This window comes from Cavia porcellus, unplaced genomic scaffold (genome assembly GCF_034190915.1).
Source record: "Cavia porcellus strain 051 isolate PalLab524CR breed Dunkin Hartley unplaced genomic scaffold, mCavPor4.1 scaffold_7, whole genome shotgun sequence".
NCBI lineage: Eukaryota > Metazoa > Chordata > Mammalia > Rodentia > Caviidae > Cavia > Cavia porcellus.
Window position 1 is genome coordinate 66,638,614 of NW_026947490.1, and position 22,053 is coordinate 66,660,666.

The 22,053-nt window shown below is 44.0% G+C and overlaps 1 protein-coding gene across 1 annotated transcript in view; it reads right to left on the reverse strand.

Moving 5' to 3' along the window:
- Positions 1-22,053, reverse strand: part of Jcad (junctional cadherin 5 associated) — an 85,023-nt gene that overhangs the window by 56,213 nt on the left and 6,757 nt on the right. The gene's annotated exons all lie outside the window — the stretch shown is intronic.

The following is a 22,053-nucleotide window of genomic DNA, read 5'->3' on the forward strand; positions in this document are numbered from 1 at the left end:
TTTATAAGTTAATTATCTCAGGAGTTTTGCTATAGTGGTGGAGAGCCAACTAATATAGGGCTTATGCAGAAACCACACAGGGACGGTATTTCTTTCTAGAGTGAGAACAGCAGCATTTTTATGCCATCAACCTATTCACATTGTACAGATATTACTGACACAGAATGCACAACGAAAGCCAGCGTCAGATCTTAGCTCTCCAGGGTGGTGTGTCAAGCCAGGTATTGGAAAACCTTCCCTTTCCAGCATGGGTTGAGTGGGGCGCTAGCACGGCTAGTTGTCCCTTTCCTAATTCTGCAGTGACACTGCGAACGGAGGGAAATCTCTGTGTGGTCAGGACAGTGTAGGGACACGGGTAGCATGGCACAGATGATCGTTAGTGTCTGGTGAGAGGGGAGGGACAGGCAGCACTTTATCTCAACTTCACAGGAATCCAAGTCAGTACCTGTGCAAAGCCACCAGGCTTGTCAAGGGCAGAAGGAAACAGAAGACCATCACAGGCTGCGGGACCCAGCAGGGAAAGCTGGATGCATCGGCCTACGTTTTAAGCTTTATTGTTTTGAAAAGGTTCCCAGGGAGAGGAGAAGACATGCTCCGCAGCAGAACTTCCTTACTGGGGCGAGGTAGGGGGCACAAAAAAAATGGACACATGTCAGAGTGGGGTTGGAAAAATAGGTGAAGACATTTGGGATTCTGGAGCGTGTTACAGTGCTACTGCAAGATGGCCTGTGGTCCACAACCAGAGGACCAGAGCATCTAGATTTCCCTGCTGTAACATAGCAATGTATTTATAAACCTCAGGACGTAAGAGAGCTGGCATATTGACCTGAGCCTCCGAAACCCTTGGCAAAAGTTCAGCAAAGGCCAAGTATCTTTTCATTCTTTTCTTCCCCACCACCATCCTCCTCTTCCTTCCTTACCACTTTAATCATTTTGACCACGCATTTTCATGACACTAAATACATTTACTGTGTTTGCATCCTTCATCCGTGTCCATGTCTAGCACACTATCTTCGGCTCAAACGGAAGCTCTGCATTTATTTGTCAATAATTCCCAGGCTCATTTTCACTCAGCCCTGGAAAAATTCTATTTAATGTTCTGTTTATAAAGATATTTATTTGCAGTACCTCACACAAGTGAACCAGCACATTTCTCACTTTGTAACTAACTTATTTTCCCTAGGGTAATGCCCCCAAGGGTCATCCACTCTGTGACACGTGTCAGAATTTCCTTCCTTTTAAAGACTACTCTATCATCCTTTTTGTGTAGACTACCATCTTGCTCATCCATTTATCTATGAATGGGCATGAGTGGATTTCTATTTCTGGCTATTGTGAACAATGCTTCTATGAACACGGATGTCAGATAACTCTTTTGAGTTACTGCTTTCAGTTTTTTAGGTATACCCCCAGAAGTGGAATTGCTGAATCACATGGTAGTTCCATGCCTAACTTTTCGGTGACCTGAACAAACACTTTTCCACAGGAGCTGCATCATTCCACATTCCCACCAGCAATGAACAAGGGTTCTAATTGCTCCACATTCTTGCCAACGCTTGTTATTTTGTTGTGTATTGTTTTTTAAGCATCCACCTTAGTGGGTGTGAAGTGGTGTCTCATGGTTTTGATTTGCATTCCATGTTTTTCCAAATTTAGTCACTAAAGACTTTCTTTTCCTCTGAAATTCCAGTAGCTCCCCCCTCGCACACACACACACACACACACACACACACACAAACCATGTGTATATGAAGCCTATTACCTGGTAAATCTTAGAGTCCCTCTGCAGGGACCTCACCTGTGTCTGTCACTTCATGCAACATGCAGAGCCAGATTGGAATGGTAGAAAGGCAAGCACCTGAATTGAGAGGGCACTTTGCAATCCTTAAGGGCAAGATAAAAGTTTTCTCTCTTTTTCTCTTTCTCCCTTTCTTTTTTTCTTTCAACGCAGCAGCAGCAGCAGCACAGAACTACCATTTAGTGTCAGGCCTATGACGGCAATGGAATTGGCTGCTCCGAAGGCTCAATCCTGGATAAAGGCTGCTGCTTTGGGGGAAGCAGCTGACTGCTCTGACCTGACAGCAGGATCAGTAAATTATCCTGAGGAGCGCTGAGATGCACTGGCTCTGAAGCCATCAATCAGAGGGGTTGACTCTGTCATGACTGGCCAATGGCAACAGGCCCCCTTTATGCTACTGCATTAAACGGCCACAGACAACAGCACGTCTGTCTTCAAAGTAGTTGTGTCTGAGGTGCAGCTGGCCTGTCACCTTGGTGATACTCAGGAGAATGGTGGGTCTGATTCTTGGGCCCAAACTAGAGACATGCAGGACAAAACAGTCATGGCCAGTGTTCCTAAGTGCACAGCAGTAAAGGATAGTCACAGTGGTTTCTTTTGAGTGCACTGAAACTTGGCATTTTATTTGATGTTACAGAAATAGAAAGAGTAAGAGTGAGGGACAGTAAAGGGTTCCCCCCTCTGCTTCTAGACCTTCATGCTCTGACTCCGGTGAAGCCAGGGCCATTAACCAGAGTGAAGCTCACCTTTGCAGACCTCTGTGCTGCATGGGTCTCACTTACTTTGCTAGTAGGTCAGGAGAAGGAGTATTATAGGAGCTTCTGGCTATCAGACAGCAGAGACCAGAAAGGTAGAATTGAACTTTGGAGCTGTTCATTTCAGTGGACTTAAGTTTCTAGTGAGCAAAATTTCTAAGAGAAGAATCTGACTGGTCTGCCTGGCTTTGTTATTCACCCTCCGCTACACGCTCAGCTTTCCCATGGAGCCTGAGTAACAAATCCACCCTTAGCTCATCTGATCACAGCACTTTTCTGCAGGTGTATGGTAAATGTCAAACATCCATATCTCTAGCTATGAATTTCTTTCTAAGCCTCTTCCATACTTACATGGATTGGCTGCCTTTGGGTCACATGACACACAAACAAGATGGCTGCTCCTGTTCTTCTGTGAAAGGAGAAGGTCATGGGCAAGAGAAGTTCTTGGAATGGGGGAACTAAGTATCACAACAATGAAATGTCTGATAGATGTATACTTAATTCTATAAAAACCAGAGTTGGACTTTACATTTGTCTTCCCTGTTCAAATCTTAGAACATTTTCTATAGATTATTAAGTTATAAAAAGGATTTAGGTCAGATCTTGCTTGCATGAACAATTTTTCCCAATCATTATTATTAATAAAATATTTAATTTTTCAAACAACCCTTTGTCCTTCCACAAAGAGCAAAAATGAGAAACAATATCGGTATTGCTCTTTGGGCAGAAAATATATATACAAATATATATGTACACAAAATGCTTTCTTTAATGCACTGTCTAAATTGCTAAGATGGTGCCTAGATTAAAACCAGGTGGAATTAATTCCTTATGGCCCAGGGGTTTGGTCTAATAGTTAAGGAGTTGGGGGGGGGGCATGGACAAAGAAATTCTCGAACCACTTTGGAACTCTCATCTTAAAAGGATTACCAAGCTTTTATGCAGCATTTGTGCCTTTCTTCTAAAAGGTTTGATGTTGGTTTCCTTGTTCTTTTTCTCTCCTTCTCACCTTTAAACAGCTGTATTAAAAAAGAGTTTTTCTGGGTTCTGGAGGCTCACAGCTTTCGGTACCTCCTTCTGTCTCCTCCCAAAGGAGCAAGTCTAGAAGCAAGAAGCTGAATCTTGTAATAGTTGTACCCTTCCCTTTCACCCCTTCCAATGTATTCCTGTGGCTTTGGTGACACCATCCATCTGGGGCTCTGTTATTCACCCTCTACTCTGTGCTCTGCTTTCCTAGGGAACCTGGGTAACAAATCTACCCGTTAGCTCATCTGATCACAGCACTTTTCTGCAGATCTATGGTAAATGTCAAGTCAAACTCCCTCATCACATACTTCCTGCAGCCAGGTTCTTAATCACACTCGGGCAGAGGATCAGCTGCTCCATGGACCTGCTGGCCCCTCTCTCACACCCTGCAGTCCAGGCACCAAGCCCACTCCCAGGCCATCTAGAGGGTGTGGCCCCCTCGCAATGCTCCTGTTGGGCACCCCTCCCCTGGCCCCCATTCAATCGCACTCTAGTGACAGTCACCCAGGGTAAGCCCAGGCCTGCACACTGTGTGTTTCCATTCCGCTGCCCTCCTGTTCTTGGTATCTGCTGCTCAGCTACACTGCTACATGACAGCTCAAGTCTCCCAAGACCATTTTCAGCTTAGGGAGAGGAGGAGGGAAGTCTCCCTTCCACCACAGCACCCCTATTTCAGAGTGGCATCAGGGTTAGCCAGATGTGCCAAATTCACTGGAAAACAATGAGTCAGCCCCTAACTCTAGCCAGTTCTCCTTGCTGCTGACCCCCTTGTGTTCTCAGATGAAGGCAAGTTCCTGAGGTCCAGCATCAGGCATCAGTGTTATTGGGAGCAAGAAGACATTTGGGCATCTGGTACACGCATCCAGTGACGGTGTGCCAGATCAGGTAGGGAAAGGAAATTAAGGCAGAAAAGAAAGGTAGCTATGTCTGATATTTTATGTATTAGTAAAAGAATATTTTGGTTATAGATGACCCACATCAAGTTTAAACTATTGTGTTCAATTTACTTTGAAGGACTTAATTGGATCACAGATTTGGAGGAAGATTTGGCTAAATTAAAGCATGGAGCTGAGTCAAAGCCTCTGACTTGGATGTGAATGACAATCTGCCATGGCACCGAAAGTGCCTGACAAAAAGGAGACCAGTGTCCCCCAGACCTGCCCAGACACATCTTGGGTGCATAGCAGCTCCTGGATTAGTAGACTACTAGCAGAATATTTAGAAGCTGTGTGTAGTGCCATCAACTCCAATGTTACTGATAATTCTGTTGGAGTAGGATGGTCCTTCAGATGTGCCTAGAGCTGAAGGGTCAGTGGACATGTGCATTTCTTTTTCTTTTTTCTTTCTTTTCTTTTTTTTTTTTGGTACTGGGGATCAAACTCATGACCTCACACTTGCCAGGTAGGCGCTTAAGCCGCTGAGCTAAATCCCCAGCCCCATGTGGATTTCTTAGTTTCTGATAAATTTAGTGACCTTGTTTAAGTAGTATGTCTAAGTGTAACTGTGCTTTTTAACTTGTTTTTTCTTGGAAATGAATAATTATGAATACAGATTTATATAGCTCACTGATAATGGAAACTGATAGGAACCTTAGAAAGTTCCTTGGAACGTGTATCGTTAGAACAAAACAGATCCATTAGCTGTCAAACCCAGCTTCCTGGAGGATGACAAGTAGAATTTGTTCTCAGGTGATGCTAAGAAAAGCTCTAGTTTATTCTAAGACCTTCGGATATGGGCGCTTTTGCAAAAATGTTGGCATAGGAAGATGGTGACAACTCACAATTAATGAATGTCACAAACTGCAAAAAAAAAAAGATTTTTCTGATCAAATTATGTGAAATTTAACTCAAACTGTATTTTTAAAGATAACCTATTTGATTCCAGATATGCCTCGTTTTCCTGTCTCCGTTGATGAAGCCTTTTTATCTCTTGTATTGACCATGATAAGGAGAAAGAAATGATCTAGTACTGTACAAAGGCAGAGATTTCTATAAGTGGAAATGCCCTTTTAAGGATGAAGTGAGTCATTTATCCCAGGTCTACCAACTGTTTTGAGCCACACCAAGAACTAGACACCAAATCTCACCTCCCATACCCTTTGGACATGTCCACCAGTGGCAAACAGTCGTTTTCCAAATGAGGGCTTCTTTAAATAGCTACTCATATCAGAGTTTCCGTTTATGGATATTCCCATGGATCTTGGAGGTTGAGTGTTTTGACAAGAGACTTTTTAATGTTTCTGTATGACCACAAAGTGTTTTGGAGGTAAACAAATACATTTCTAAGTGTCCTTCCCTGCTCAATAGAAGAGTTCCTTGTGCACAAAAAAATGATCTAGAGGTAGGTAGGGGCATTTTATTTTATTTTATTTTATTTTTTGTCTTTTTTGAGACAGGGTCTCTCTGTGCAGTACAGGCTGGCCTTGAGCTCACTTTGTAGCCTAGGCTGGTATCAAACTCACAATGATTCTTCTGCCTCAGCCTCCCGAGTATGGGGATTACAGGCATGAGCCACCACACTTGGCAATAGTGGCACTTTAATAGTTAATGTTAAGTGCTTATTTACCAAGTTACCAGTATTGCAATCTAGAATTTTACAAGGAAATGAAATAAAACTTGTGTCTCCCAACATAAGCACAAGTGAGACATGAAGTACAAACAGAGATTTCAACCAGAAAATAGGCAAATGGGCAAAGCAATTTTAAAAAATTTGAAAACATTTGTTATTCTTGTGATTAAAGAAAGAAATTAATTTGATTTAACATAAAATACAATGTGATGACTAATTTTATGTTTTGACTTGACTGAGCCGTGAGTGCCTAGATATTTGGTCTACTATTCTTCTGGGTATTTCTATGCAGATTATTGGGGTGAGATTAAGATTACCAACGTGTTAACTAAGTCAGAACTAGACAGTAGTCACGGTTTATGTCAGTGGCCCCCAAGCCTCAGGCAATTATGAGTTTGTGACTGGTGCATTCTCTAGCACTCGGATTGGAGGTGTGAGTGCTACACCCGCCTAGGTGTGGAGCCAGGATATGATGTAAGGGCAGGAAGAAAGTGTGTCTCTCTCTCTTGCCAGTTCATGCCTTGCAGTTTACAGCAGCCATGAACGCGGCCCCGCCATGCCACCCTGCCTTGGAGCCAACTGAATATGGATTGAAATCTCCAAGAACTGTAAGAAATAAACCTTTCCTTCCCCCAACTCTGGGCATCAGGTGTTTTGTCTCAACAATGAGTAAAAAGTAACTAAGACAACAGTCAAATATGATGTTTTCTCTGAAATGAGGAATTTGGGGAAAGATCTTTTTAAAAAGAGAGACTGATATGAAAATATAAAGGAGACAATTAGAGAAGAGGAAGAGGATGGAGGAATAAAAGGGAGTGCGTATTGGAGAGCATGATCAAAGTATGTTACATGCATGTACAAAATATGCCAAAGTGAGATCCACTAGCTTCCTAACTAATACATACCCATTAAAGGAAAAAGAAAACAGATTCAATTTGTAGACTAGGTAAAGCAAATTGTCCTCCACAATGTGGATAGGTCTCATCCAGTCACTTGAAGGCCCCCATAGAATGAAAAGACTAATTCTCTTGTAAGAGAGTTGCTTCTTCCTGATTTCCTTTAAACAGGACACTGGCTTTTCTTTGCTTCTAAGCAGAAATAGAGACATCAGTTCTTCTGGGTCTTTGGAGTGTTGGCCAGCAGACTTGAACCTACACCATCAGCTCTGTTGGCTCTCGAGCTCAGCACCTTACCCTGGAAGTCTTGGGTCCTCTTAGCCTCCACACTGGCATGAACCAATTCCTTGTAATAGATCATATGTGTCTATGTACCTATTTGTCTGCCTACATGTGTACTGGGTGTGTCTCCCTGGAGAACTCTGTTGAGTACACATAGTAAAGATCTGCACTCTACGAATACCGATAGTCCCAACCAAGGTCTATTCTGCTAGTACTTTAAGTTTCAGATTGTTAAGTCTTCCTGTATTCCTTTGAGGAGAATGAAGCAGCCATCCTAGTGCTAGGACAGGAGACCACCTGCCAATCACTAGCTTTTTTTTCTCTAAGATGTATAACCTTTCTTGTTTTAATCTTTTGTTTTTTTATGAACTCAACTTCAATTTTTCAGCTATTTTGAAGGAATAATTTGATTGCCTTGAACTGTACAAATCTGTATGATCTGTGCCCTTAGTGGTAAAGTCACATTGTTTTGAATCATGACATCAAGGCAAGAGGAAGCTTGAAATACACGAATCCAGCAGAAATGAACACATCCTGAAATTTAATGAGTGGTCTTATTCTGCTTTGTCTGCACAAGTTTTGTGCAAAATTATTTCGTCTTTGCAATTCCATGATATTTTTATATTTTCCAGTGAATCCTGACCATCGGATTCTTTCTAGCTCAAGAATATGTGACAAAGAAGCAGCATAGTTTTGCTCCCATCAAGTTGGGGGACAAGCGGTGCTGGATTCTAATACAAACAAGTGTTTTGCAAACATTCCATGTAAACAGAGGCTCAGTGACACCTCACACAATCACAGAAGACTGATTGCAGGGAGATAGATGCCCTCACACAGTCAGAGGACAAAGAGCCCTCCCAGGGAGAGCCATGTCAGTTATGCGCTGAGGAAATGGCGGTTAGACTCAAGGGAACGGAAGGTGCATGTCAGGAGTTACAGTGAGCAGGGCGTTAGGGATGTGGGGTGGCTGAGGGGATATGGGTCCCTAGTCACCGCAGCTGGGCCCAGAGCCCTGATTCCAGTGTCACATCTGCCTCAGTTTGCCTGTCCTGCTTAAGAGTCATCATGAAGGTGATTTTTCCTGATCCGTGCTTTCCACATCTGTGTGGGAGGAATCTGTGACATTGCAGAGAGTTTCGTGGAAGCCAATTTCCAATATTAACCTAGTCCTCCTTCCAGAAAGTCTCTTTAAATAAACTCCTTTGAAGTGCTGAAAGCTGAAATTATGTGGCAAAGTGAATGACTGCAGACAGAATTTATTAAACTCTCTTTACCAACTACTTAGAGAAATGGGAGACTAACAAATTTCAAACAATAGATCATCACAAAAAATACAAATGTATTCATTTAAAAACAATATTCTTAAGGGAAAATGAATATATACAGAAAGCACTAAACACAAACTGTTCAGAAAAGCAGCAGAAATAGAGCCGATGTATTGTCTCTGCCTATTTTTGGACATGGACCTTCCCCCTCTGTCATCTTGGTGGACACATAGATGTAAATGGCCTGCCACTCACCAGGGCATCTACACAGGAGGAGCACGTTATCCGTACAGGTAGAGGGGAAAAGAAAGTTTGCTGTGGGGTTGGCGGATTGCATTATACAAGTGGTCGAGAGTTCATCTCTTTTTGTTTGTACCTGTCTCCAGGATGATGTGAGCAGGCCCAAGGTGCAAAGTTCTATATTTGGAATGTGCCTCTGTCCTTAGTTTTGGATTTTCAGTCAATTCTGCATGCTGAGCACCATGTCATAAATTCTGATCATTACTGACTACCTAGCCTGATTTGCATTCCCACTCTTGAAAACAGCAGCTCAGTCCTTTGACCCACCTCCTTTTTCTAACCATGGTACTTCCTGTAGCTCATACCCTGGGTACACTGGTTGAAAATCTGTAAATGTTTTCAAACCAGCAGAACTGAACACTTTCAGTCTGATGCATGTGACTTAAAAATGTTTGACTATGTCTTATGAACAAAGAAATTAGATCAGTCTGAAAATCAAATAGCTTTCTAAAAAGGCTACAGATATTTATCTCTAGTATTAAAGCACAGGGTAAATTTCTTAGTTTTGGTAGATTTTAATTCCTTTCTGTAGAACTGGTCTATTGTTTTCTGTCAGAGTAGAGGGGTAAATATAGTGGGATAAACCACGGTCTTGGAGTTTGGAGCTAGTGCCCCAGAAAATGCCCACCACCACCACTGCCCCTGCCAGTATACTTCAGTTTTTTAGTTGTCCAGGTAAGAGTTCCAGTTCTGGTTTCTCTTGTCACTTAGAAAGAGATGGTCACTGTGATGCACATTGTATAAATCAATCCTTAATTGGCAAACCATTCTGCTGCTGTACTTCCTGCTAGCTAGGTCATATAAGCCCTACATCACCAGAGATCAGGGCCTGATATTCCAGGAATGATCTCCATCAGTGCCCATTGATATAACTAAATCTGCGTCCAAATCCTGGGTGCCATTTTGGCGTTTCTGCCCACCTTTGCACTAGTGTGGTTTATGTATTGTTTTAGTGCTCCCCAAGACTTCATGTGTTGAAATTTAACTCTTGTTGTGAGGTAAGAAAAGGATGCTTAAAGACAGTCTTTTCAGATATTGGTTAGGACTCAAGTCCTGAGAGGCACCAGGAGTGAATTCTGTTGGTTTTCTAAGGACAGAGAGATCACATAGACATGAATGCACAAGCATGTTTCCCGTCTTTGCCATGAGATGCCCTGTGCTGCCTCATTACTGTACAGCAAAAACATCACCACCAGAGGCAAGTCCTTGGACCACGTGAGCTAAATAAACCTCTCTTTTGCATAAAAAAAATCCTTCCTTAAGTATTTCACTGTGACAATGAAAAGCTGATTAGCAGGAATCTTGGGTAGGAATTACAGCTCTTCCTATTAAGGGGTGACTCTTACTCCTTGTGGGTGAAGTAAAGTCACTGTCCAGACTCCAGGCCTTCCCACAACAGCCAGGCAAGGAGGCCGGGTGGCAACCGACAGCCCAGCAGTGGGGGAGCTGAGCATACTCAGCCCTCTTTCTCCTCCCTTCCCTTCAACCTACCAGTCCTCACTATTGTTGCCCAGTTGTAAGGGTGTACAGGAGTCCACTGCTGATGGCTGGCACCATATTTCTAATAGCGGCCATGGTACAGGAAGCCACGGGGCCAGCAAACTGGGTACCATTCTCTGACATCATTCCACCAGTCACACAGTTGTCCATCTGGACTGACTCTGAGTGTGCAGAAAGGAGGGTGAAGGGGAAGGGCTGTTATTTATTCATCCCTTTTGACAAAGACCTAGCATGAGATCTGAAACATCACAGGAATTTCATAATTTTTTTCCTTAAGTATAGTGAATGCAGAGAGTGAGTCTAGTGAACACAGAAGCCTGGGTTTAAGAATCATGACCTGGAGGGCTGATCCTGCTACAAACTCCCAAGGCAGATGTTAACATAGAGAACAGGGTGTTCACTCTGCTCAGGGGAGGCTCAAGAGAATCTATCACCCTCAGGAGTTCTAGACACACCGCTGTTCTCTGAGCGTGTCAGGCTCAGCCAGAGTTGGAGGAATCCTACTGTGACCTCTTTTTTTTTTTATCAGTACCACAGATTGAACCCAGGACCACTTACAGCACTGAGCTAAATCCCCAGTCCCTACTGTGACCTCTTGATTCATCTGTTTACTCAAAGCAAGTGAGGTGATCAGCCAGCTGAGACTCAGGTTCTAAATCAAATAGTTTGAGAGATAGAAAGATAAAGGCCCTGATTGATTTCAGTTTCCATCTCTTTTAAAAACAGTAAGATTCAAAATGCAGTGACCCATAGTCAGAGACTGGATGAAGTCCATTTGCTTTTCAATGACCGGGATTTGGGAAGACAAGAAGATGAGAACAAATAGTGTGTTTCCATCTCACCAGAGAAGCACTATGCAAAAAGAATTCTCATCCACTGAGCAGAGCTCCATTTTCCCTCCTAGGGAAAACCTGAGAAGGCTTTCATGGCAAAATGGCTTATCCAAGTAATGTCTTTTCTTGGTGCTAGCATAGTATATTGGGGATGTGATGTTTGTGCCCTGGGCTGGGCTTGAATCTGGAATTTCAGGCCGGCTTCTCCCATCCACCCCATGTCTTTGGAGAAGTCATTTCCCTAGATGCACCAAGGGCTCCCTCTGAGACAGGCAGCTTTCTTCCACTGGTGATGGTGCAGTGGTCCTGGCTTCCACAGCTTCTCTGGGTCCAGAGAACTGAATCACAGGGTGTCAGGGACTGGTTACCTGTGAGGAAGCAGAAGCTCAAGCTAGAGCATCTGTCCTCTTCTCCCCTGCTCGGTCTGGCTGCTCCCTTTGGCTGCCACTTACAAAGCTGTTGCTGTGACTCCATCTGCCTGGTCTCAGCGGAACGTCAGGATAAAGGGTGTGAAGCGGAGCTGCTTCTTTCACATTTTTTTAGTTGCTACTAATGGGTGTCTAGAGACAGAAATGTTGGAAAACCTTTTAGGAAATCTCTTCTGAAATACACAAAAATATCTAGAGTTCACTAGGTAGTTTTGTCATGCAATATCGGGTGGCTGCCACAATCCTTGAAGCCAGTGATGATGTCTGATTTATCTAAAAGGGGAGAAGTCATGGTGGATGAGTTAATCACTTGGAATAGAGCAGTAGATGCCAGATGTCTAGTGAACAGAAACACTTTTCTGTACTTGAGGCTTCAAAAGCACACACACACGCACACACACACACACACACATACACGCATACACATACGTCAACTCTACTGTACAAGTCATTCACAATTCATGAAAACATGATTGTTTCAAAATAAATTCAGAATGACTGGTTTGTTTTGCTTCCATTTATGTTGATGAAAATGGTCAAAAAGAATGTATGTATCCATATACAACCTGCTTAATTTTCACAACAGAGAATATGTTGTCATTTCTCTTCAGAACTATCTTCTTTAGTTTATTATTTTCAAAAATCTGCAAAACCCAGCGATGCGATGAATACTGTTCTGTGTATTTCTTTGTTTCCAAGGCTGATGTCTCTACAAGGTGCCCTGACAGTGCACACAGCTCCAAAGCCTGCCAGGGATGCTTTTGACTTACTTGCTGATTGATAAGTTTTTGGGGAGTAAATATTTCATCTACCAGGGAAGGAGTGAGTAAAAGAAGTGGTTAAAAGAAATGAGCTGAATGTTCAGCCTCTGACTCTTTCATCCTCCCAAATCCCTCTCAGTGTCAGTCAGAGGTCCTGGCTGATGAGAATCTCAGAAGCCTGAACCGCTGGGTGTGATGGTGTACTCTGATAACCTTGGCTACCCGGAGGCTGGACCAGGAGCATTGCGTGTTTGAGGGCGGCTGGGGCAGCACTGCAAAATCTCATCCCAAACAGAAAGAAAGAAAGAACGGCAGAAACTGAAAATCAAGTTGCTGCAGGGACTGTGCTGTGTCTAAGCCTTGGGACACAGCTGCCCGCATGAGGCGTCCTGGTTCTGATGCTATTGGTGAAGAAGGTGGGGGCAGGGAGAGGACAGGAGCCAGGCTCCATGGCAGGACTGGGAATGCCAGCCGGTGTGGGCCTGGCCTTGAGCACAGGTCCGGGCTGTGCAGAACCGGGCAGGCCCAGCCCATCTAATGTCCTTCAGACCCTCTGACTCAGGTGCACGGGCCTGGAGCCACCCTCTTGGCTAAATAAAACCACCTAAGCTCTAGAGGAGGAGCATGATGGTGATTTAAAGACCACTGACTTGGGCGTTTGTGTGAAGCTTCACAATAGGGTTCCTGACAGTCGCTTGGCATCATTAAAAGATCACTAACAGACCTGAGAAAAAGCTCTTCAAAAATAGATGTGATTTTGGATGAGATTCTAGTAGCAGAGTGGAATTTCCGTTTAAATTTATCTTTAAAGGGAGCTCCAGTCAAAAGCAGGGCTGAGCAGCAGGCAGGGTAGGAGGGGCACACACAGGGCTGACCTGCGGGCTGTGGGAGGTCAGGGGTGGACACACGTCAGGGGATTCAGTTCCTCACCAGAGCAGTAACGGTGTTTGAACTCTACTCAAGCTCTTTATAGTCAATCTACTTAAGGTCTAAAACCGAGGAGTATATTTTCTGTAACATGTAGGGATTTTCCAGAAGGAAAAGTCGAGTGCAGGGGCTGGAGGCTTAGCTCAGTGGAAGAGAAGGGCGTAAACTGGATTCTAGTGTCAGCTCTGCTGAAGAGAATGAGGAGGAGGAGGGGGAAGAGGGGGGAGAGGAAGGGAATGAGAAAGGGAAAGAAGACGAGGGGGAAGAAGAAGGGGCAAGGCACAGGCAAAGGGAAGGGAGGAAGAAGAGGAGGAGGGGCTGGGGAGGGGAGAAGAAAGGGAAGGGAAGGAGGGGGAGGGGAGGGAAACAGAGCTGGGCAAGGGCCATCGGCTGTACTTGTGTGTCATAAGGACATAAGGTCACAGTGCAGGGGCACGTTGGTGTGGAGTTGCATCTACTGGCATGCAGTGGCAGGCAGACCGAGCAGCTGGGAGCTTCTTCCATCAGAGTCAAGACCAGAAGTAGCTCCCATTCCCCTTGGAATCCCCAAACCTCACAAACAGGAGCTAGCAGCCAAAGTGTTGTTCTTAGCTTTCCAAACCCAAAGAAACTAGGAGGCACAAGCCTCATCTTGGAGCACAAAGTTCAGTTCTGTGTCAGGAGCCACCCAGTAAATGGTTTAGAGCCTTCAGAAGGAAGCACCAGAGCCTACACATTGGCTACTTGGCTATTAGATGTTTAGTTTTTCAGCTTTGAATGTCTGTGAGCAGCTACCCAGAGCCTGTGGTTGGGGTGATATGCACTTCCCCTGAGGCACAGGCTCGAATGGCTGGGGAGGGACAGCAGGCAGCCAGCTAGAGAATGGACCTAGCTCCCTGCCTGGCTTCTCCATTTGGCCTCAGGATTCACTTTTTTGGGGTACCATTGAAAAGTGAAAATCCTGATGTGGCAGGAGGTACCTGCTACGGTTATGACAGATAGTTTGCACCTTCACAGTCCTTATGCTGAAAGGTTGGTCACTGGTGTACTGTGGCACTGACCTGGGACCTCTAAGAAGTAGCAACACCAGAGGGCTAGGTTCATAGTTATCTTTGTGGAGGGATTAATGCAGGTCTCACAGGCTGGGTCAGATCTCACAGGGACAGATTAGCTCCCTGGAGAGCAGGTTGTTATGAGAGAGTGATTCAGCCCCTTCCACTCCTGCTGCTTTCTGCCTCACCACATGACGTCTTATGTGTGCATGCGTGTACACACACATGCACACGCACATGCACACACACAGTGCCCTTTGCTAGGCAATAATGCAACCAGGAATCAAGCAGACAGAGCTACCCTATCACCCGGTCTTGGGCCGTCAGCTTCCAAAGCCGTGAGTTAAGCAAACCTCTTCACTGTACCAAATACTTAGGTGCTTGATACAGAGACACAAAATGGATTGAGATGGTTGCCAAAGAAAGCCAACTACTTCTGTGAATTTTGAACATGAAAAGAATGTGATCTGTTCTAAGGGGAGGAAGCCAGAAAAGAGAAATTGTAGACAAATCTTAAAATAATGGATTAACCACAGCACAAATTTGGGGGAAAGAGTAATGAAAAGGATATATCAAAAGGAGAATTCAAATGTACATTTGCACCAAAGTTTTGCATATTGAATCTATTGGTTTTATCAGCTTGAAGGTGGGAAGGAGCTGGATCCCCAGCACTGAGATTACACAACCAAGGAATTGCCCTCAGGGATAAGGAGGGATACTGGTGTCCATTCTTCAACCACTGTGGGTGTCCCTGTGCTCGTGTTGCCCATGAGCACGTTATGGTAGTGCTCCAGGTCACAGGTTAGCATTGCTTACAAGGGATTTTCTACTTCTGGCACATGTCAGAAGTTATCCAAGGAAAACTTGGATTTGACCTTTCAGTGGAATCAGAGCACATAACTGCCCATGGAGAGAAATGAGACGAGATACACAGATGGACATAGACCCGGAGCAGAAAGACAGACTGGATGACTTCCAGAATCAGCGATGCATATATGTTTATAGCTTTGCCCAGTGCCTTCTATTCTGAGCTCCTAAAAATATACCTTGAGCCCTAGCCCTTGCTTGTAGCTCTCTTTATTACCTGAGCAGCACTCTGAGCTTTAGGACTTGACTCCGGTCAGCAGCACTAAAGCCAAAAAAAAACCCCAGGGTATAGTGTAGTTTACAGACTCTTCCAGGACCAGGAGGTCCAAGACCTTTGACAAGAATCTTCAAAATAAACTCTAAACTCTTTGGTTGTGAAGAATATTGGTATCCTGACTACTGCTTGCAGTAATTGTATCCTCGCCTGAAAGACTGGACAAATCATAAAAGGGCTGAGGACTTCATGAGCTTTGTCTTCCTTACAGAATACTTTGCTAAGACCACAAGGACTGTGCATGAGATTATTGCTATCATGTGAAAGGAAAGAACTCGATCCTTCTTTCTGCTCCAATTTAGGAATCTTTAGGAACTTGCCTTCCTGCTTCGTCATCCCTCGTGCTGAAATCAAGATGAAAATTTGCTCACTGCTAATGGAAGGTTACCGTACAGTACCGGAGGTAGGAAAGAGCAAATCTCCCTTCCAGGCGTATGGAGTTATCATTGCTTTGCAGAAAAGATGTGGCGAGCTGCAGGGCTTTAGCACTGCCTGGGAGGCCCTTATGCTGTCCAAGGGCCACTGGCTGGCGGCCTGGGGGAGGAAACCATTTCTCTTGCTGCTGGAAACTTGCTGCCACGGTGGCCGGGCTGCCCACTCCTCCCTCTTTTCTTTCCCACACACCTCCCATATTTAGCCTGCTCATTCTCTGTCATTTTCATTACCCAGATTTCTCTTCCCCTGATCTCACCGAGGTGTGGAGTAGTTTCCCATTTTTGCCTCCTCCTACATACTCTGAAATAAGTGCACCAAATACCCTATTTGGGAGTGTGAAGAACATACTGTTTGCACCGGAAATGAGTTCCATTCAGATTGTCTGCGTAGGCTGTCAGTCCCAAGATGGAAGTATTTCAGTCCAGGGTGGGTTTGGGCTGAGGCCCTGCCACCTACAGTGTGGTTCTGGGGGGGTCGGGTCGTCTCATCCTTACCCCTTGTGCTTCCTTCTGGCCTCCAGATAACTCTGTGTCCTTTCTTTGTACCCTAGAGCTCTGGACCCTACCTTGGCCCATTGGCCCCATTTCTGTCTCCTGCACTGAACTTGCAGTTCCCAATTTTCTCATTCAGTTCCTGATGAGTGAGCACATGGCTCTCATCTTTGGAAGATTTTCTCTGACCCCTAAAACTGTTCTCTCTAGTAATTCAGTTTTGCTGATAGATACTTATCAGTCAATTATTAAAGCCAATTCCACTCCTGGGTAAATGAATCACGGCTTTTGAATCCACAGTTCTAAATTAATTCCAGGCCTGGCCTTGGCCCTGTGTCCTCGACAGTGGACATCACTAGCCCAGTGGCTTGTTGGTCTGGCCTCAGCCCTCCCTAACAGCCTAGAACCCACTGCCCAGCTCGCCTCTTCTGTAATCTTGCATCCCCATGAGACCCATTGTAACTTTGAATTTGGGGTTGAAGATGTGTATTTCACATGTTCCAGTTTTAAGGCTTGGTCTTGTGTCATAGTTATTTGCTTACCAACAGGACAGACGACAAACAGCTCCCACATAAGGACCAAACCTCATTCACCTCTTGTATGTGAATGCCTGGCACAGGAGAGGTCTCCAGAAAAATATTTGTGCATCTTTCAGGTTAGCAGCTAATTTTCCAGGAGTCCCTGGCTAGGCCAGGGTGTCCTACAACACTGGCCCTGCCAGGGACAAGCTTTATGTCCAGCTCAGTGGTAAGGAAAAATGACCAAATCAGATAGTAAGATACTGGCTGTTCTCCTTCATCCTGGACACTTTTGGCAGTGTTTTTGAATTCCTATTTGCATACTGGTTTGTTGTTCAAATACAATGGAACTCCTCTTTGAAACTTATCATGTGAAGTCAGTTGACCACAAGCCAGGAAAAAATTTTAAAATTCTGTGTTTACTTTTTTTCTCATTGCCAAAGTCAAGGACTGATCCACTGGAACCAGAAGGCCACCAGGGCAGGTGGTGTGTGAGGGCTGCCCTGCCAGATGAGGCCTGAGCTGAGTTCCTGCTGTACCCATCTCTACCATCCCGCAACTTGATTTCTTCATCTGTGAGATGTGGAAAAGGCTACTTACTACTTTGAGTTATTGTGGGGCGTAGTGCTAATGGGTTAATGCCACTTCCATTGTTATTATGTAAATCTCAAGGCACGATCACATCCTCAAGCTGCTACCTAATGAAAATCAAGAAATCACTAATGCATTATTCATCACACCTTGACATGACTTTCCTATGACATTCAGCTGGAAGAGTTTCAATCTGTTCTTCATTTGTTATTCTGAGCTTAGAGTACAGGGTAACCCGCTCATCAATTCAATGAGCTGATTTTTCTATTTAAAAATGAGCATTTCGGGTATGTGAAGGCCACGGGTTCCTGCTTGCACCTGGTCTCTCAAGGTCGAGCAATGACTTGACCAAGCCTCTTGTGGAGTTGTGGAATCTCTCAAATCAGTTAAGATTGCATGACGCATATATGACTTTTATCTATTTGGAGACACTGTGGGAAGGTGAATTAAGCAAGAGCTCAGATTTTCCCATGAGCAACTGTAGAATTTTAATTAGCTTCAAGTCCATTTCTCTGCTGGAAATAGCAGATAGCTGAGCATTTCTTCAATAGTATTACAGTAATTATAACAATTCTGCAAGGAATAATTTACACGATGTATTTTTGTAAGCTTAGCAGAATAAGCAAAGCCACACGCAGTTCTGTATATGGGGCATACCTGGAGTTGCTGTCAAATAGAGGGTAGCACATTAGCAGCAGTGATGTCAATTGTTTGGTTCTACAATATGCTGTCTATGATACATTATGACAGTGTTGTACGACAGGTCTCACTGTGATAGTAGAAATGTTCAGTACCTGTGCTGTATATGTGGCCAGCAGCCACACGTGGGTACTGAGCACTTGAGATGTGGCTGGGTGCTTTAAGGACTGAATTCTCAACTTAGCTTTATTTAAATTATTTGAATAACTAAATATTATGATTATACGTAGCTAGTGGTCACCATGTTGGACAGCATAGCACTGAGGTGCTAACTGAGGCGCCCTTAAGTAAGCAATCTGGAGCATGCGTGGAGACATAGAGGGAGCTTGAGTATCATTGAGGGAGCCCCGCAGCCCATATTCCAGCATTCAGTGGAAGTTGAGTTCTCTAATTTCTTTTCCTGTGACTACTGAAAGCAGCAAATTAGAGAGGTACAATGGCGGCAAAGCAAAATGAAACAATTTACAAGCAGACCAGGATTCAAAAAGAAAAAAATAGCATGGGATTCTTGAGCATACGGTCAAGGAGCCTTTATCCCTCAAAGGCATTGGACTTGCTCTCTGTGTAGATTTCGGATGTCCCCCAAAGACTTCTATGTTTAGAGGTTGGACTTTTGGAAAGCGATTAGACCATGTGCGTGCTGTACTCTTCGGTAGATTAATCCACTAAGCAAATGTGCTTTGGGAATTGAGACCTGGTTGAAGAAGTAGGTCACGGAGTGGTGGCCTGGAAGGGTGTGTCTCCTTCCTTGATCCTCACTTCCCTTCCTGCTTCCTGACCACCATGATGTGAGCGGCTTCCCTTGGCCAGATCCTTTTCCCTGCCCCTTCTTGCCTGGGAGCCAGCAGACTCTGCACTGAGTCCTCCAACAAACGTCCTTGAACCAAAATAAACCACTTGTCCTTTAAACTGTGTGTGTCAGGTATTTTGTCCCAGCAGCACGCAAGCGACTAAGATAACTTGGTGTCTCGGACCATCAATAAAATGTTAAGAGTTCAGGACACGTGCTTAGGAGGATCTAGAGACAAAGTGAACAAGCCACGTCCAAGCGTTGGTCCAATGAAAGTGACAAAACTATGAACAATTTTGGCACACAAGTGAGTGATTTTGGGTAATCTGATGAGTCCAGAAGATCCTGTCTCATCACCGAAGAAACTGTTCTTGGGATTAAATGTCACATAACTGCTGGTGCACAGGATCCGTCTGAGATAGCCTCTTCCACTAGTCTTTCAGTTTATATTGCTTATCTTGACCATTTCTAGCTCTGTGTATCTTCCTTCTGTTTCCTGACGGTGCTATGATTCCCTCTACAGAGCTTCTATCTAGAAGCATTCTTCCACCTACCTCCTTTCTTCTCCCCTGTCTGGCTGAGGGGACTCTCAGATTGCAGCTCCTTGGAGAACTGACCAACTTTGCCATCTGTTCCTTTTGCATTCCCTCTAGTCACTTATCCACATGAATTCCTCCCCCTTTGGCACCTACTTGAAAATATATCTTCATCAATGCGATTAGATGACTTATTTATCAATATACCCCAAGCAAGCAGAGACTGGGCTTGTCTTTATTCACTTTGTAACCTCCATGCCTAGACTATGCTAAAAAATGCTAAATGAAAAAAATAAAACTGATGGATTGTAGTTTGTGTGTAAGATTTTCAGTAGAACTAGTGTTCTCCACAGTCTCACACTTCACGTCTTTTTAAAAAATCTCTTCCGTCTCTGAGATGATTCATATTCTTCTTAAGTGTCATTGCAGAGTTCTTACTGTCCAATAGCTCATTGTCACGAAAACCTCAACTTTAAAATTCCACCCACTTCTCTCTTCTTTGCTCCACTTACCACATTGGCTCAAAAAGTTCCTGTCTCCCTTAAACCCTCAGGGCTCATGCTGGCAAGCTGACTGCATTTGTGATTCTTTCCTTGGCAATGAAATTTTCTTTATGATTTTCCTGTTTCCTTCACTTGAACTTCCTGAGAGGCTCAGAGCTTGTCGCTAACTTGCTTTCTGCCACGACAGCGGAGTTCTCTTTTGAGATTTGCAGTGCGTTCTCCATGGAGTTTCTCTCTGTGATTTCTACTATAGGCTTTTAAATTTTCAGTCTTTGTATTTATTATTTTTCCTGTGCTAAAGAAAAGTCTTTAAAAATGGGAAAATGAAACCTAAACTTACCCCCATCTCTTCTCCCTACCCACAGTTTAAAGCATAATCATCGTTACAAAAGAAAGATCTTGACCTATCATTGCCAAAACCTTCAGAGGATTCACATTTTCTGTCTCCTCCCATTTTTTTCACTGACAAAACCAGGAGTAACAAACTCCCCTAAGTCTTAATTTCTTTCTCTACATGCCACCAAATTGTGATGCCTCAGGCCTTGCCTGCTCCTTGGGAATGAGTTTCTTCAGTGGTTAAATGGCCTTCTCCAGCGGAGTAGACCCTATCTAGTAATGAAGTTAATGGAACCATAATTCTCTTTAGCAAGTGTTTCTTAAGCATTTACTGGGGAACCAACAATGAAAAAAGTGAAAAAGAATCTTAATAGAGAGGGCATTTCTTAGAAAGAGATATATATAATCTAATTCTAGGTACTGATGGGCTGTACAAGTGATGCTATGTATGATAAAAAAAAATCTGAATTTATCCTAACGTAGAGATGAGTTTATGATTCTTGGTATAAATTATAGCTTTGTTCCTTAAGCATAGAGTCCTGCCATAACACATTCACAGTTCTTCTTTTGTTCCACTTTAAGGAAAGGAAAGACAATGCCCTCCTTCATTCCAGAGATGTTTGCATGCTGACATACAGGTGCAATGTCAGAGTCAGTGACAGGCAGCCTCTGATGTTCTGACTCAGACACCAACTCCACTGCGGCCCAGAGCGGGAGCGGGGTCTCTGCCCTCTAACCGCCTTTGGTGACTCAACTCACCAGCTTCTGGTGGCCCTTGGAAGGGGGGTCCTGGTTGTTATTATTTCACTGGCTGGAGAACACTCCACATGGCAGCTACCTCTTGACAAATTTGAAGTGTGCATACAGCATTGGTAACTGCAGTCTGAATGTTGTACGGCAGATCCTTAGAATTTATCCCTCTGCATAACCGAAACTTTATACTGACTGAACAGCTCTCTCTTTTCCCTCCCCACAGTCCCTGGCAACCACCATTCCACGCTCTTTTCTATGAGCTTAGCTGGAGCACTAGCTGTGGAATCGATGCAGTGGAATCATGGGGTTGTTTGTCTTTCTGAAGGTGGATTGGTGTTGACTGCTTCTCCAGGCTGAATCATGCTCCATTGCAGGTGTGCCCTGCATTTCCTGTGCTCCTTTACCTCCTCATGGACTCTGGGATCATTTTCATGTCTTGCCTACTGTGCAGAGGACACTGAGATCTTTATTTCAATTTTTTGAATGTGTCCTCAAAAGTAGAAAAATATTATAGTAGTTCCTCAAAAAATTATGAATAGAACAATCATACAGCAAGCTGTAATATTTTAAAGTATATTGTAAGAAGATAAAGGCCAATAACTTAAATTCATCACTTAGATTTAGAAGGAACTTCAAGTGCTATATGTGTATTTTATAAATGAGGCTTTACACACACATGTGCACACACAGACACACACATCTGTACCTCCAGTTGGTTTCCTCCCAAACAGGCCCTTTCTCTGCTGTTACTATAACTTATTGACAATAACTATATAATCAGCTTTTCAGCTCAGCGTAACCAATCTTTTCTGCCATTAGCTATAGCCAAGCAGCTCACAGCGTACTCTTGGGGAAGTCCAGTAGCGGTGCAGTTTCAGTTCTCATGGAGC